This window comes from Carcharhinus amblyrhynchos, chromosome 18 (assembly GCF_965287045.1).
Source record: "Carcharhinus amblyrhynchos chromosome 18, sCarAmb.v2.hapA, whole genome shotgun sequence".
Lineage (NCBI taxonomy): Eukaryota > Metazoa > Chordata > Chondrichthyes > Carcharhiniformes > Carcharhinidae > Carcharhinus > Carcharhinus amblyrhynchos.
Window position 1 is genome coordinate 22,857,976 of NC_137341.1, and position 17,316 is coordinate 22,875,291.

General features: G+C 42.4%; 1 protein-coding gene and 1 long non-coding RNA gene across 2 annotated transcripts in view; one reads left to right on the forward strand and one right to left on the reverse strand.

Annotated features, from left to right (window-relative positions):
* LOC145354914 (uncharacterized) overlaps positions 1-17,316 on the reverse strand; it is a 113,049-nt gene that overhangs the window by 74,599 nt on the left and 21,134 nt on the right. The window contains exon 3 of the long non-coding RNA XR_013888915.1: positions 6,625-6,703. This is a non-coding gene — a long non-coding RNA (uncharacterized LOC145354914). The remainder of the gene's footprint in view (positions 1-6,624; positions 6,704-17,316) is intronic.
* Positions 1-17,316, forward strand: part of LOC145354912 (trinucleotide repeat-containing gene 6A protein-like) — a 259,584-nt gene that overhangs the window by 44,510 nt on the left and 197,758 nt on the right. The window lies entirely within an intron of this gene.

A 17,316-nucleotide genomic window follows, 5' to 3' on the forward strand; every position in this document is an offset into this window, starting at 1 on the left:
GAGTGATTATAGATAATACCTTGGCAAAATTGAAAGGAATTGGATTGGGAGCACTGGCTAAATTCCTGAATGACAATAGTTTGAGGCATGAAATTTGCCCATGATGAGTTTAGAAATATATAAAAATATGAACATCACAGCCGAAAGTCCTTTCAGAAATACGAATCACATTGCGATTGATGAAATGCTCCATAAGATCTTAGCCGATCAACTAAATTGCAAGCTAACATCTGTCCATGCAAAGAATTTGCTTGAAATGGTTGTGAGTGTATCAATTAGTCTGGGGAATAATGTGCTGTGTGATAATATTCCACTCCTAGAAGGAACACTTCTGTACATTTGAATGCAGGGAGAAAGGCCTTCATCAAGGCAGAAATCTGAGAAAGTTTGGCAAACCTTATGATATTGCATAAGACCATCAGAGATAAACTTTAACCCTGGAAATTTAGTATACTATAAATAAGGTCAGAGAGAGTGGAAAGATCTGTGTAAGGTAAAAGAGTATGATGGGAAGACCACGGTTCTCCAACACGGTAGTTAAACCATTTAAGATCCATTCATCTCAGTTAATTGAGATTGATTGATTGTAAACTTTCAGAAACTAAGCAATTCAGAGAAGATGATGAGGCAACCTGTACCTTCCATGGTATAGTATTCCAGAAAGAGATGAGGGCAAGTGAATGCTGTTGCTTGACTAGGCTAAGCAACAGAACAAGGACTACAAAACAATCAAGGTACACTACTAGAAGTTGAAACTCTATGATCAGGAAGTGTAGGCTCCATATAAATGTGAAGGTAATTTGATAAGACAGGCCAAAGAGGTTGGATAGTTGGAAGGAATTTCTGAAGTGCCAGGTAGAGGAAAGCCAGTCTTATTACACAGAAATACATGTATGGAAAAAGTCCTCGCAGATGGGACACATAAGGCTTGTGGCTCAGGATTTTGAAGAGAAAATTAGAAACCATGGTGTTAGAGTGAACTCCCCCATGGTAGGAAAAACAGTATTGAGAATTTTCTTAGTTCTGTTGGCCCCATATTCATGGGAGTGCAGGTTTTCGATTTGATTTATTATTGTCACATGTAGTAGTATACAGTGAAAAGTATTGTATCTTGCACACTTTACTGACAAAGCATACTGTACATACATAGAGAAGTTTGTGACAACCTTAAAAAGGCTGGCACAACATTGTGAATTTGGGGATTGCTTAGAATACACTTTCATGACCGTCTAGTTTGTAGTCTCCAAAATGAGGCTGTCCAAAGAAGATTGCTTAATGAACATGATTTGATTTTAAAGACAGCAGTTGACATTGCAGTGTCAATGGAACTGGCTGCATATGAGGCTTCACAATTTGGTGCAAGAATGAAGATCCATGAGCTGGGAACTGCCCATAAGGAGTCAATAAGCATGTTACAGATGTGCCAAAGTGAGATATTCAGCAAGTGAATGCTACAGCAAGGATAGTCAATTCGCAAAGTAATGGTACAGTGTTTATCATGACTGCCTCACAGCATCAGGGACCCGGGTTCGATTCCTAACTTGGGTCCTGTCTGTGTGGCGTCTGTGCATTCTCCCCGTGTCGGTGTGGGTTTCCTCTGGGTCGGCGTGGGTTTCCTCCCACAGTGCTGGTTAGGTGCATTGGCCATGCTAAATTCTCCCTTTATACATGAACAGGAGCCAGAGTGTGGCAACTGGAGGATTTTCACAGTGACTTCATTGCAGTGTCAATGTAAGCCTACTTGTGACACAAGTAAACTTAAAAACTTAAACTTAAACATAAACTTAAATGGGTCACATTGCAAAAGCTTGTTGGGCTAGATCAGTTTTCCTTGAGAAGAATATTCAGAAGAAGAATCTGAATACATTCAAGAAGAACAAGTGTACAAAAATAATCTACAACAGCAAAGAAAAGAATTATGACTGTGTAGAAGAGAATGTACAGAAATATGATGATGAGCTCCAACTGAACATCTTATCCACACGAAGTGTATCACATAGACTCTGGGTGATTCTGAAGTTAACTGGACAACCTATTAGGATGGAGGTTGATGCACTGTATCTTTAATTCTTGAGATTACATACCTTCAAAAGATGAAGCATCTTTACAACCAGCTAATGTGATTTTAAGGACATTCCATAGAACTGTAGAACATTACAGCACAGAAACAGGCTTTTTGGCCCTTCTTGGCTGTGCCGAACCATTTCTTTGCCTAGTCCCACTGACCTGCAACTGGACCATATCCCTCCACACCTGTCTTATCCATGTACCTGTCTAAGTTTTTCTTAAATGTTAAAAGTGAGCCCACATTTACCACTTCATCAGGCAGCTCATTCCACACTCCCACCATTCTGTGTGAAGAACTCCCCCTTCAATACTCCCTTTAAACTTTTCCCCCTTCACCCTTAACCCATGTCCTCTAGTTTTTTTTCTCCCCTAGCCTCAGTGGAAAAAGCCTGCTTGCATTTACTCTATATCTGTACCCATCATAATTTTATACACCTCTATCAAATCTCCCCTCATTCTCCTACACTCCAGGGAATAAAGTCCTAACCTTTCAACCTTTCTCTCTAACTCAGCTTCTCAAGTCTCCACAACATCCTTGTAAACCTTCTCTGCACCCTTTCAACCTTATTAATATCCTTCCTGTAATTAGGTGACCAAAACTGCACACAATACTCTAAATTTGGCCTCATCAATGTCTTATGCAACCTCACCATAACATTCCAACTCTTATACTCAATACTTTGATTTATAAAGGCCAATGTTCCAAAAGCACTCTTTACGACCCTACCTACCTGTGACGGCACTTCTGGGGAATAATGTATCTGTATTCCCAGATCCCTCTTTTCTACTACACTCTTCAGTGTCCTACCATTTACCATGTATGTTCTACCTTGGTTTGTTCTTCCAAAGTGCAATACCTCACACTTGTCTGCATTAAACTCCATCTGCCATTTTTTTTAGCCCATTTTTCTACCTGGTCCAAATCCCTCTGCAAGCTTTGAAAACCTTTCTCACTGTCCACTACACCTCCAATCTTTATATCATCAGCAAATTTGCTGATCCAATTTACCACATTATCATCCAGATATTGATAGAGATGACAACAATGGACCCACCACTGATCCCTAGTCACAGGCCTCCATTCAGAGAAACAATCCTCCACTACCACTTGCTGGCATCTTAGCCAATGTCTAATCCAATTTACTACCTCTCCATGAGACCGAACCTTCCTAACTAACCTCCCATGCGGGACCTTGTCAAAGGCCTTACTGAAGTCCACGTAGACAACATCCACTGCCTTCCCTTCATCCACTTTCCTGGTAACCTCCTCGAAAATCTGTAATACATTGAGATCTCTAATTCATCTAATACCACGCACAAAGCCATTTGACTCTCCCTAATAAGTCCCTATCTATCCAAGTGTTTGTAGATCCTATCTCTTAGTACTCCTTCCAATAATTTACCTACTACTGACATCAAGCTTACCGGCCTATAATTTCCCGGATTACTTTTTGAGCCTTTTTTAAACAATGGAACAAATGAGCTATCCTCCAATCATCCAGCACTTCACCCGTGGATACCGACGTTTTAAATAAGTCTGCCAGGGCCCCTGCGATTTCAACACTAGCCTTCTTCAAGGTCCGAGGGAATATCCTGTCCAGTCCTGGGGAATTATCTACTCTGATTTGCCTCAAGACAGCAAGCACCTCCTCCCCTTTATTCTGTATAGGTTCCATGACCTCCCTACTTGGTTGCCTTATTTCTGTAGACTCCATGCCAGTTTCCTTAGTAAATACGGGTACAAAAAAACCCATTTATTATCTCCCCATTTCTTTTGATTCTATACAAAGCCGACTTCAAGCAGACCAATTTTATTCCTTACTATCATTTTGCTCTTAATATACCTGTAGAAGCTCTTAGGATGAGCCTTCCCCTTGACAGCCAAAGCAACCTCATGCCTTCTTTTAGCCCTCATTTCTTTCTTAATTACTTTCTTGCACTTTTTATACTCCTCAAGCATCTTATTTGTTCCCTGTTGCCTATACATGTCATACATTTCTCTTCTTCTTTATCAGAGTTGCAATATTCCTCAAGAACCTTCCTTATATGTGGAAGAAATTGTGCCATTAAAAGATTACATTATGGTCAATGTAGAGTTGAGTGGGCAAAAAGTCTCAAAGCATTACCCAAGGTTAAATAGAATTAGTAAGACATTTTAACTTGTGTGTTAGAACTGGTTACTGGGCTATCCCCATCATACCTGTCATGAAACCAGATGATCAGTTTATATTTGTGGTGATTTAAAAAAAACATAAATCTAGTGCTGTGTGCTGATCAATATCTGCTTCCATTAATTGAAGATTTGTTTGGTGGACTATCAGGTGGGCAGAAATTCAGCAAGATTGATTTTTCACAAGCATATTTACAAATGCATGTAGCTGCTGAATCACAACCATTGCTTACCATCATTACTTATCAAAGTCTTTTTTGTTATAAAAGATTACCTTTTGGAATAATATTCACATCAGCATTTTTCCAAAGATCAATGGATCAGATTTTAAGTGGTCTCCCTAGTGTAAAATGTTACTTGGATTACATTCTAATTACAGGGTCCAGTGAAAAAGAGCATGTAGATAACTTATAAGCAACATTGAAATGTCTTCAAGTGCATGGTCTATGTATCAAGAAAGAGATGTGTGACCTTTTCCAGACATCAGTCCACTATTTGGGTCATTTTATTGATAGCAAAGGCCTACAAAGAATCATAGAATCCCTACAGTGCAGAAAAAGGCCTTTCAGCCCATCTAGCTTGCACCAACACCAATCCCACACAGGCATTTACCCTGCTAAACTCTCTGTCACTTGGGGGCAATTTAAGATAGTCAATCAACCTAATTCACACATCTTTGGACTGTAAGAGGAAACCAGAGAACCTGGAAGAAACTCATAGGGAGAAGGTGCAAACTCCACACAATCACCTGAGGCCAGAACTGAACCCAGGTCCCTGGCGTTCTGAGGCAACAGTGCTAACCACTGTGCCACCGTGCCACCCATGAAATGCATATAAGAAGGGACATTATTTTAGAAACACCATGTCCAATGACTATGATGCAATTGAGGTCCTTTGTAGGATTAGTAAATTATAATGGAAAATTTGTTCCTAACTTGGTTATATTATTGAAGCCATTGCACAATTTCTTATGTGTAAATAGTCGTGGGACTGGACAACAGGGGTCGCACAGTGGTTAGCATTGCTACCTCACAGCGCCAGGGACCTGGGAATTTTTGCAAGATTTGATAAACTGGAATGGGTTATTAGTGATAATGGTTCATAGTTAACGTCACAAGAGTTTGAGGATTATCTCCAAGTAAACTTTATTCAGCATATAAAATCTGCACCTTGTCTTCAATGCAACCAAACATTCAGAATGGGTTAGCTAAAAGATTTGTACAATCCTTGAAACATTTTTTTTAAAAGCAAGGTTTATTATCATGTCATATGAATAGCTTTTTGGCATCTTATAGAAACTCATTCTACTACTCATTTGACTACCCAACATTCAACTTTTAAAGAGAAAGTTGAGAACAACATTTCATTTGTCATTAGTGCCAGAAACTTCAGAGGTAGTAGAATGTCAACAACAATCTCAAGTTGCTCGATGAGACATGAAGGCAAAACAATGCTCATTTCAACAAGGAGATTGAGTGTTGACATGTAATTATGCCACAAGTGAGAAATGGGTACCAGTTATAGGTTTAGCAAAAACAGGTCCAATTTCTTACAAGGTTCAAACTGAAGATAAACTAGATTGGCAATGCCATGCTGACCAATTGTTGCCATCTTGAAATTATTTCTCCAAATTATCTCCAGAAGTAACAACTTCTTTAGTCCCAACTGTTGTGAATAATACTACAGAAGACATAGTTGAATCTGAGCTGCTTGATCATTGTGTCTATGCCACTATATCATGTAAGAATGATACAGAATTAGTTCCAAGAACAAAGTGGAGTTCCACATCACACTTCTAGGGTCAAGGACAGTCAAATTCTAGAATGTCATATACAATCAAAGAGGAATAGACATCTTCCTGAGCAATTTTCTTATGACTGTAAAATGATTAATGATGCATTTTGCTGTTTCTATTGATCCGAGATATATCCTCATAGTAATTTTCTGTCATGACCATAGAAATAAAAGGGGGGGGGGGAGGGATGTTATATATTTAAAAGGGTTGCAGATTGCTTTAAGAGCTGATCACATGATTTGATGGTGCTGTCATTCAGGTCTTGTAATAGCTTCTATTTTACTTTCAGCTTGTGCTCTATGCAATGCAGAGAACTTTTAATAAACTTTCTGTATTTTAGTTTAAATCTATGTGTGCAAATCATTCTTTTATTTTCGTTAAAACCCACAACCCCTAACATAGTTAGGACATTACACTCTTTACTTAGTATTGTGTGACATTACCACAATAACTGTGGGGTGTAGGTTTTACAGACCACAATTGTTATTGCTATTTAAAGTTAAGTAGAGATATCAACCACAAAAATTTGACAAATGTAAGCAGTATAATTTATTAAACTAAATGGGGTGGTGATCCATAATGAGTCAGTTACCTCTGTAAAACAGCTCACCATCACCTTCCCAAGAGCAATTAGGGATGAGCAACATCTGCTGGTCTTGCCAGGTCCTATCCTATGAAAGATCAAAAAGAAAGAATGTTGGAATAAACAATATGGTAATTTTAGTTTTAAGAAATATGACTCTGATTTTCTGCAAAGTGTTGCAATAAGTTGCAACTTCTTTTGTAAAACCACAAAGGTTATATTAAATAATAGAACAACATCAGGGGTTTACAATCAGCCTTTAGTCAAATTAATGCCTAGAATCCACAAGAGTTCTGGTTAGGAGACTAGATTTTAATCCTTGAATTTTTTTGTCACATTAGATTTCCAAACAATATTAATTATATAATGGGAAAAACAGCACAAATGCCCCGTTGAAATTGACCCCCTGCATTCATAAATACAAAAATATTCAAAGTAAAGATATCTAAATAAATAAAGAGAAGCTTAGCTCTCAATATGATTCAAACCTCCATAGCAGAAACATCTGCAATGTGTCACTCATTCACAAGTTTCCAGTCAAATTGATTGCATCTCAGCTGACAGATCAATCATTCAGAATGGACATACAATTAGCTCATTCAGACAATACCAAATGTCATCTCTCCCTGCTCCATTTACACTGATATGCACATGAACAATTTAAATTAGTGCACCAATATGATTAATGAACAGGCAGATATCCTTTTAATTCTCAAAGATAAAACAAGCAAGTGCAACTTCCGTGACAGTCTCCTTCTCGTTGCCCTGCTTTCAATGCAGCCAAGAAGGTGGACAACCTGTTCCTGGATCTCTGCCATCCCTGGTCTGGAAGTCAGCTGCCTGGAGATTGCTAAGAACATTCCATTGTGACTCTGCCTTCATTGTGCACCATTCCTCCATTCAAACTCTCCATGTTTTATTTGAGTGAAGAGAGGTGCAGGGCTCCAATAAGGTTGGAATGAGGGCTGACTCTGTAAATCAGGGACTAATGATTTGAAGGCAAATGTTTGGAGATTATAGGAGATGGAATCATAATAGGTTGGAGTGGAAGATGGTGCAGTTTCAATCATATTGAGAGTTTGGAATAGAATTGCCAAAATATTATTGGAAATACTATCTGTTTCATCAGATAATATTGTGTCTGGAATTCTCCATCCTGCCTGCCACTGGAATTTTAGCGGGCGTGTTGCGTAGAATGTGAAATGCCATTGTTGGCCGGGTGGGAATTAGACTAGCGCAGCCGGAGAATTTCACCCTTTGTCCCCCAACTGCACCGCACTTCCCATTGGTTGTCCTATATGTCCATCCTTTAGCCCATCACCATTCTATAGGCAATTGGAAAGGGAAAAGGCTTGCCTGTGACTGCCAGACAAAATTCTTCTGCCAGCCTCTATTTTTAAAATTCTTTCAAAGAAAATGTATGTTGCTGGGAGGGCCAGCATTTGTTGCTATCCCTAATTTACCCTTGAACTGAGTGATTTTCTGGGTTATTTCAGAAAGTGGCTAAGAATCAACCACATTGCTGTGGACCTGGAGTCACAATTAGGACAGACCAGGGTAAGGATAGTAGATTTCCTTCCCTAAAGGACATTAATGAACCAAATGTGTTTTCACAACAATCAATGATAGCTTAATGCTTACCAATGCTGAGATTAATTTTCAATTCTAGGTTTCATTAACTGAATTTAAATTCCATCAGCTGCTGTGGTCAGATTTGAACCTGTGTCCCCAGAAGGTTAACGTGGACCTCTGGATTGCTAGTCCGGTGATATTATCACGACTCAATTGTCCCCCTTCCCCGCCTACTAATTGCTTTTGGAACTTATAAACAGAAGTGTTCAGAGAAAAAAAATCACTATTTTTAGTGTCCCTATGATTTTTCTCTTGCAGAGGTTGACTGGGAGATTAAGCTTCCATTTTTTTAAAAAAGATATCAGTACAATTCTGGAAGGTTGGTGGTTCAGATGGAGGGAATTTATAATCTGAGAAATGATAGTCACATTCCTTCTGCCAACCCTCCTCCTCTTTCTGCTTGCTGTTTGTACCAGTTTATCTCTTGCTGTGGTTGTGTATAGTCTAGCAGCTGTTCCGACAGTGCCACAGTCATTCAGAGTGTCTCAGTGACTCCATTTTGCAGCTCTTCTCATGTACACATTGCTCAGCCAGGCTATCCAGCTCACCTCAACTTAAAACAGCAGCAAAAGGTCGTTCTTCCATAATTCTCTGTAATTTAAAGGCTGGGATTGAATTCTGTCTTTAATAACTTCAGTGCCTGTTCTCCGGGCTGCAGGCACTTTGTGTGCTGTAATAATGCTTCAAATGGAATTGAAGCCTTGAGGCAAGGCAGTGAATCTATGAGCCCAGAACTAATGGCTGCTCATTACCATGGGGATATGAGAGGCAGCAGCTGTTTAATCATGTATGACCATGTGACAGAGCTCTGTGTCGTCCATGTGCATCAGCAGCTCTAAGGAAAACATCAGTCTTTTAAATGGCATTTGTACAATCAGCTGCTTTTTCCCTCATTCTAAATCAGGCTGCTGTAGTCAAATCCTGATAAGCACATAAGCGGCACCTCCCCTTATGGCCTTTTCAGCAAAAGCTGCACCTTATCTTGCACTAAAATCTACATAACTTGTAGGTCCCAGATTCAATTTTCAGGGCATCATTCAGGTCATTAGAAGTGGCCTTGTGTCCTGAGATAGAGAGAGACTGGAATTCAGCAGGGTTCCTGTTTCCATTCATTACATGCTTCATTCTAATACATGAGTGGATATTAGGTGAGGTTGGTATTCAAATGAAGCTCTTGTGATAGACTGACACTGGCTGTCTCAGCTCACATGTAAGGGTTGTTTCTGCAATCCTTTGGTAGCAGGGAGCTTGGCTGGAAGAAGCAGAGGTCACAGATGTGTTCACCGAATTACGTTGGCTACCTATCCATCAATGCCTTGATTTTAAATTTTGCATCCTAGTGTTCAAACCCTTGCATGGTCTTGGCCCTCCCTATCTCTGTAATCTTTTCTACATCTAAGATCTTTACATTGCTCCAATTCTAGCCACTTGCACATCTGAACTTTAATCGTTCCAATATCGGCTTCTGTGGTTTCAGTTACCAAATGTTACAACCAGCCATAGGTGAGGTTCCCCAAAAGTTGTTGTTCTGCGTGACGATTTGTCATGGTCGGGCTGGGATACCCCCAAACTGTTCAAACCCAGGTGAGGAGGGCTGACTTGCTCTGTGTCTCAACTCACGCTCTGCTGGTAGCAACAAAGGTTTACTCTAACAAGGTTCCCTTTCCCTTGGATATGTTTTCTGGACCTAACAGTTATGTTTAAAAGGGAGACAATTTAACCAGGCTTACTTGAGTTAAGATAGAATAAGTTTTGGCACAGTGGTTAGCACTGCTGCCTCACAGTACCACACACCTAGGTTTGATTTCCAGCCTGGGTTACTGTCTGTGTGGAGACTGCACATTCTTCCCTTATCTGTGTGGGTTTCCTCTGGGTGCTCCTGTTTCCTCCCACCGTCCAGAAAATGTGTTGGTTAGGTGCATTGGCCGTGCTAAATTCTCCCTCAGTGTACCTGAACTGGTGCCAGAGTGTGATGACTAGGGGATTTTCACAGTAACTTCATTGCAGTGTTGATGTGGGCCTACTTGTGACACTAATAAATAAACTTTAAAAAGTTATCAGCTACTAAAAAGGTAAGAAGAAATGGTAAAACACGTGCAGTTACATTCCTACATATAAGCAAGAATTGAGAACAATAATCAGTAAATGTGAATAAAAAGTTAGAACAGAACAGCCCTTGAGTTGCACGAAGTAGATGTCACATTGCAGCCAGTACAAGTTGATTTCAGTAGCTGATTCTTCTGTTCAGGTGGTCTGTAGTTTGCAAGAGAGATTTCAGTCCTTTCTTTCAGCTGTGACCCTGCTGTTGGCTGAATGACTTTCACAGTTAGAGAGAAGGTTTTAGATGTTCTTGCAAAAGCTAACTATTTTGCAGGGGCCCTGCCTCAGTTACTGAATCTCTGTGTGACAAAGTGTGGTAAACTTCCAGTTGCTTTTCTCACAGCATACAAACACTGACTGACAGACTTCAGGCAGTTCTCACGGCCAGCCTTTAAGCCTTGATTTTGTATGTTTGTACTGGAGCCCACTCATTGGTCTAGGCAATTTTACTCTGGCTGCGCACACCTGAAAACCGGAGATTCCTGCCCGACTTCAATGGACCTTTTACATAGTCAGCCCCCTGTCCACTAGAATTCCAGTGGCGGGCGGGATGGGAGAATTCCAGCCAGGGTCTTTGGATGAAATAGACATTGGGTGGAATTTTATGACCTCATCGTGCCCATTTTATGGTGGTAAAATCAGGCATGACGCAACTAGCTGGAATGGTGCCTGTTTTCGTCCCATTCCTATTTTACTAATAAAAAAACCAATGCAATTTGAACTCCGCCCAAGACAGGCGAGACATCAATTTGCATTTTTTGCATTCATCACTGTAATTAGCGAGCTTCACTCCCAATTGTCCCAGCTCACCTGCCTTAACCAACTCGTATGCTGCAGCTAGATTGCCTAAGACGACACCTGAAGTATAAAGGTCACATTCAGGTGCTTGAGTAGAGAGGGTGAGCAAACTAAGGAAACTAAGTCTGTGCTTTCACAGTGCTCTGTGCTGCTCATGGTGAGGATTTCCTGCCCCAGGCTTTCCACCACGGACGCCACCCTTGCAGTGTTGTCTTGTGTGGTTCTACTGAGAACCACACAAGACAAGAAATAGCTGGTCTGCCTGAAAGCTTTGAGACTCCTCCCAACAGCCTCACTGTCAGTCCATTGTTGCTGAGAGCCCCTCTGCATTCACTGCCTCTGTTGCTGCATCTCCAGCAGCTGTGGTAGGACTGATCGCAGAAGTCCCAGCATGTAGCCTGAGGCCAGCTGAGTGCTTCCCTCCGCAGGCTTCCGCATGCCAGAGGCCTCGGATATTCCCTCCTCCACTTGATCTGCATCAGAAGATGTACTCTGTGCACCAGAGAGTGACCCAAATGCCTCGCCTCTAACTTGACCCAGCAATGTGAGGGTCAAGTTAGATGGTGAGTTGTGAGATGGAAGCTAATATAAAACTGGTGCTGGCCTTGGAGGTCCTTCATTCGCTTGCTCCAAGGAGTCTTCTGGGCTGTCAGGTGCAGGATGGGTGGGAACAGTAGGGGACTATGAGGCCAGATGGCCCAGGTGCGACAGGATCCCTTCCTGCAACACAGGGCAAGTGCAAGAGAAGGAGAGGAATCTGGGCTGCATGCAACTTAACTTGACATTTCTCCATTGTGGAGAATTGGCAAATGCTCACTTCTATGCTCCAGCCCGACCATGCTGTTGCTAATGGTCTGCATCCCCTCTCCTGCAAGCTCCAGTGCCACTCCTCAGAGGGGGTGAGGATCTGGATCTCAGGCACACCATAGCCTGTCTTCATGCTCTCCCCGTGATTATGGGTATTCTTTTTCTGTAGGGACTGAAGGAGCCATGTCAAGTTTGATGGCATGAACCTGTGGGTTTCAGGGAGTGGCCCTGAGAAGGTAAGAGTTATGATACTCTTGGAGGGGATAAGGGAGGTGCTTAGGGGTCAGGGGCTGAGGGTGGGGGTAATCTGGGGGTTATTTAAAGGGAAGATGCTAGTTGAGGTGAAAAACTCACCCTTGTTGCCCGGCCAATCAGTTTTTTGCTTCCCGGTTCTCCTGACCAGTGTCCTGGCACTAATGTATGCTGCCACTGCCTCTAGGCTGTGATTCCATCTCTTCCTCTGGGATGGCATCCTACTGGGGGGAACAGAGTGTCCCGCTTTGCCTCCATGGCCTCCAGCAACCTGGCCAGGTCAGCATCTGAAAAACAGAGAGCTGTCTTCCTGGGGGCCATTTCTTCCTGCAGTGCCTGCCTGCCTGTCTGTCCATCCATGAGGTTTTTATGGAGCTATTCATTGTTAGGGCAGAACAGCTGTGGCAATTTGGGCGAGTCAAGCCTCTATTAGAGCATTCCAGTAAGTTTTTAATGTAGTTTGCCTTGTTATCATGGAGGGGAAGCCAAGTCAACACTTGCAGTTGTGCTGATGGAGGAGAGAAGGGATTTGTGCCTCTGTGATAATTGGGGGCAGGAAAGAGAGAAGGTTATGTCACTCAGCTGTTGGGGCCAAGGGGGGGATGGTGATGAGGGGACCATGTGCAAGGGGATTTGGGGGTCAGTAATGTTGGAGGGGTCTCTAATATTTGTGAGGGGGAGGCTGTATCTGGCCATGAGGGGGGGCGGGGAGGGTTCTGTCAACAGAACTGAGCATTTGGGTGATTTTTCTTTGCTTTTCCTGTGCATGTGCAGTTTGTGGTTCTGATTTATGATGTTGGTTGGCTGTCTGGTGAATTAGGCCCTGCTCACTATCTCTGGCAGCTAGAAATAGTCTATCCCATATTTTCAAAGACTGTGTGCATATGATTGGGCATGAAAACGCACCCGAAAAACAGATCAACGACTCTCCCGTTTTCATGCTAGTTGGACACTTAGAAAAAAATCTCACAAAATTCCACCCATTATGTTCCTTTGTCTTTAGCAGAGAAGGTAATTAGTCATTAGATTCTTTTAGAATTACCTTGTCTGTAACCACATGGAGAGGTTCCATTGTTCCTTAGAGAAATACCTTGCAGCCATTCCTGTCAGTGGCTAGTTGTATATTCTCAACCATCTTTGGGGTCTATTTCCATTTTTAAAATATAAAACGCAGGTCTTTTTTACATAAAAACATAAGAACATAAGAAAATAGGAGCAGGAGTAGGTCATCTAGCCCTTTGAGCCTGCCCCGCCATTCAATAAGATCATGGCTGATCTGAAGTGGAACAGTTCCACTTTCCTGCTTTCTCCCCTTCATTATCTTATACGTCTCTATAAGATCACCCCCCTCATCCTTCTAAACTCCAACGAGTACAGACCCAGTCTATTTAGTCTCTCTTCACAGTCCAACTTCCTCACCTCCGGTATCAGCCTACTGAACCTCCTCTGCACTCCCTCCAAGGCCAAAATACCCTTGCGCAAGTGTGGCGACCAAAACTGCACACAGTACTCCAGCTGCAGCCTCACCAATACCCTGTACAGTTGCAGCAAGACCTCCCTGCTTTTATATTCTATCCCCCTCGCTATAAAGGCCAACATTCCATTTGCCTTCTTGATCACCTGCTGCACCTGCAGACTGGGTTTTTGCGATTCGTGCACAAGGACCCCCAGGTCCCTCTGCACCGTAGCATGCTGCAGCTTTTCGCCTTTTAAATAATAATCCCTCCTACTACTATTTCTGCCAAAGTGGATAACCTCACACTTACTAACATTATACTCCATCTGCCAGGTCCTCGCCCACTCGCTCAGCCTATCCAAATCTCTCTGCAGACTTTCCACACCCTCCACACAATTTGCTTTTCCACTCATCTTCATGTCATCAGCAAATTTCATCACCCTACACTCAGCCTCCTCCTCCAGATCATCTATATAAATGGTAAATAGTTGAGGCCCCAGCACCAATCCCTGCGGCACTCCACTAGTCACCAACCGCCAACCAAAATAGCACCCATTGATACCAACTCTCTGCTTCCTATTAGACAACCAATCCTCTATCCACGCTAACACATTACCCCCAACTCCGTGCACCCTAACCTTCTGTAGCAACCTTTTATGAGGCACCTTATCAAACGCCTTTTGGAAATCTAAAAACACCACATCCACCGGTTCCCCTCTGTCTACCGCACTAGTCACATCCTCATAGAAATCCAATAAATTCATCAAGCATGACTTCCCCTTAATGAATCCGTGCTGCGTCTGCTCGATCAAACCATTCTTTTCTAGGTGCCTTTTTTTAAAGTCCAGTTTTTCCATTTTTAATTCCAGAGATTTTCTCCATGATAACACAAGGCTCGAATGAAAATCTTTGCCAACCTGCTTCCTCCTTTAAATTGCTCCTTAAAATGATCTTACTGTCCTAATAGCTCTTTATGTGGCATAGTGTTAGATTTTATCCAATAATGCTCCTGTGAAGCACCTTGAAATATTTTACTCCATTAAAGGCACGATATAAATTCAAGTTGTTGGTATGAGCAAGGATTCCCACTGGAGGTGCTAGTCACGGTATTACCTCTTAATTACAGGAATGCTGCTGTCCCACAGCAAGAGTTAGCACCTGCAGGAAAGAAGGGAGAAAAAGCATATAGCCACGTTAGCCTTTGACATAGTTGACTACACAAGGCTTTTGCCAACACCTTTACCCATTGCCCAGCTTAGTGGAACTACTCTTATCCATCTGCCCATAGTCTGAACATCTCCAACAATGGTTTCTCTTCCCATCCCCATACCATTACCTCTGGAGTCCTCCAACTATCTGTTCTCATTTTTCTTACTGACATGCTGCCACATATTCAAAGTAGAGGTGGATGGATATTTGATAGATCTAGGAATAAAGGCTATGGGAAAATGGCACAGAAGTGGAGTGCAGGCTGACGTAGATCAGCCATGATCATACTGAATTGAAGGGCCTGGTGGCATATTTCTGCTTCTATTTCTTGTGTTCTTGTGAGATATAATTCTCAGACATGGGGCAGTTTTCACATGTACTCTGATGACACACAACTCTATTGTGTATCATCAAAGTACATGTGAAAAGCTCTTTATTGCCCCTTTCAAGCTTTCTCCACTGCTCCTATGCTGTCATGGGCCTTGTCTAACATCCAGTCTTGGGCAATGGTGCACCCCAAAAGTGTGTCAGATTCTTCAGGATTCTTAGAGACTCTGGACAATACAGCATGATGGATCTTCTCCTAGGCTGTTTGCTTTGGTGTAGGGTGAGCTGTAATTTACTCCAGCTTAACATCAGGAAGACCAAAGCTTTAGGCCCCACCACAAAATTCATCTTCTTGGTACAATTCCAGCCCTACTGTTGGCTACTGTCAGAGACTGAAGCAGGCTATTTGCCAACCGACTATTTGCCCTTGAGCTGAGCCTTTGACCTTGTATCTTTCCCAGCATAAAGATTACCTTCTTTCACCTCTAAACATTGCCTGCCCCAGCCTTTACTATCTCAGCACATCTAGGACCACAGAACATTAGAAAAGCTATGGCGCAGAAAGAGGGTATTCCACCTATCGTGTCTGCGCTGGTCAAAAAAAAAAGAGATAAATTATCTGCTTATTTTAATCCCCCTTCCCAGAGCAGCTGACCTATAGCCTTGTAGATTACAGTACTTCAGGTACAGGTCCAGGTAGCTTTTAAATAAGTTGACTAATCCAAGCAGTGAATTCCAGATGCCCACAACTCCCTTGCTGAAAAATAATCTCCACATGTCCAGTCTAATCCTTCTAACAATCACCTTAAATCTATGCCCCCTGGTATATTGATCCCTCAGCTAGGAAAACAGGTCTTCTCTGTCTACCTCCACCAAGCACCTCATAATTTTGTACACCTCAATTAAGTCATTCCTCAGCCTCCTCTATTCTAAGGAAAACAACCTAAGCTTATCCAATCTCTCCTCATTACTGAAATTTTTAAACCCTGGCAACATTCTTGTAAATCTTTCCTGTACCCTCTCCAGAGCAATTTTGTCCTTCCTGTAATGTGATGACCAGAACTTACACAAAATTTGACTTTATACAGTTCTGTCATTAAATCCCTGCTTTTGTATTCAGTAGCTCATCCAATAAAGGGATGATGTGGAGATTCAACCAGTATTGCCATCTTCAGGGATATGTGGACATGCAATCCAAGATCTCTCCCATCCTCAAATCCTCTCAATATTCTCCTGTTTATTGAGTTTTCCCTTGCTTTTCTTTGTCCTCCCCAATGTACTACCTAACTTTTCTAATTGCATTTGTCACTTTTCCGCCCACTCAACCAAACCATTGATGTCATTCTGGAATCAGCAGCTGTCTGGCACAAACATCCTCGCGGGGAGATTTGATCGTGCAGATCAGGTGGATTTAATCTAATAAGACAGGGGGTGGGATCCACAGCAGTAGGTCAGGGAGTAGAGACTGTGGAGAACTCAGTGAATGAATCCAGTAAGGCTAAGAGAAATGGGTCGGTGCTGGGGCCTCAGCTATTTACCATTTATATAGATGATCTGGAGGAGGGAACCGAGTGTATGGTGTCGAAATTTGCTGATGACACCAAGATTGGTGGAACAGCAAATTGCGCGGAGGGTGCGGAGAGTCGACAGAAGGATCTAGATAGGCTGGGCGAATGGGCCAGGAACTGGCAAATGGAATTTAATGTTGGCAAGTGCGAGGTGGTCCACATTGGTAGGAATAATGGTAGGAAGGATTATTACTTACGTGGCGAAAAACTGCAGCAAGCGACGGTGCAGAGGGACCTCGGGGTCCTTGTGCATGAGTCGCAAAAACCCAGCCTGCAGGTGCAGCAGGTGGTCAGGAAGGCGAATGGGATGCTGGCCTTCATAGCGAGGGGGATTGAATATAAAAGTAGGGAGGTCTTGCTGCGGCTGTATAGGGCATTGGTGAGGCCGCAGCTGGAGTACTGTGTGCAGTTTTGGGCGCCGTACTTACGCAAGGATATTTTGGCCTTGGAGGGAGTGCAGAGGAGGTTTACTAGGCTGATGCCAGAGTTGAGGGGATTGAGCTATGAGGAGAGGCTGAATAAACTAGGCTTGTACTCGTTAGAGTTTAGAAG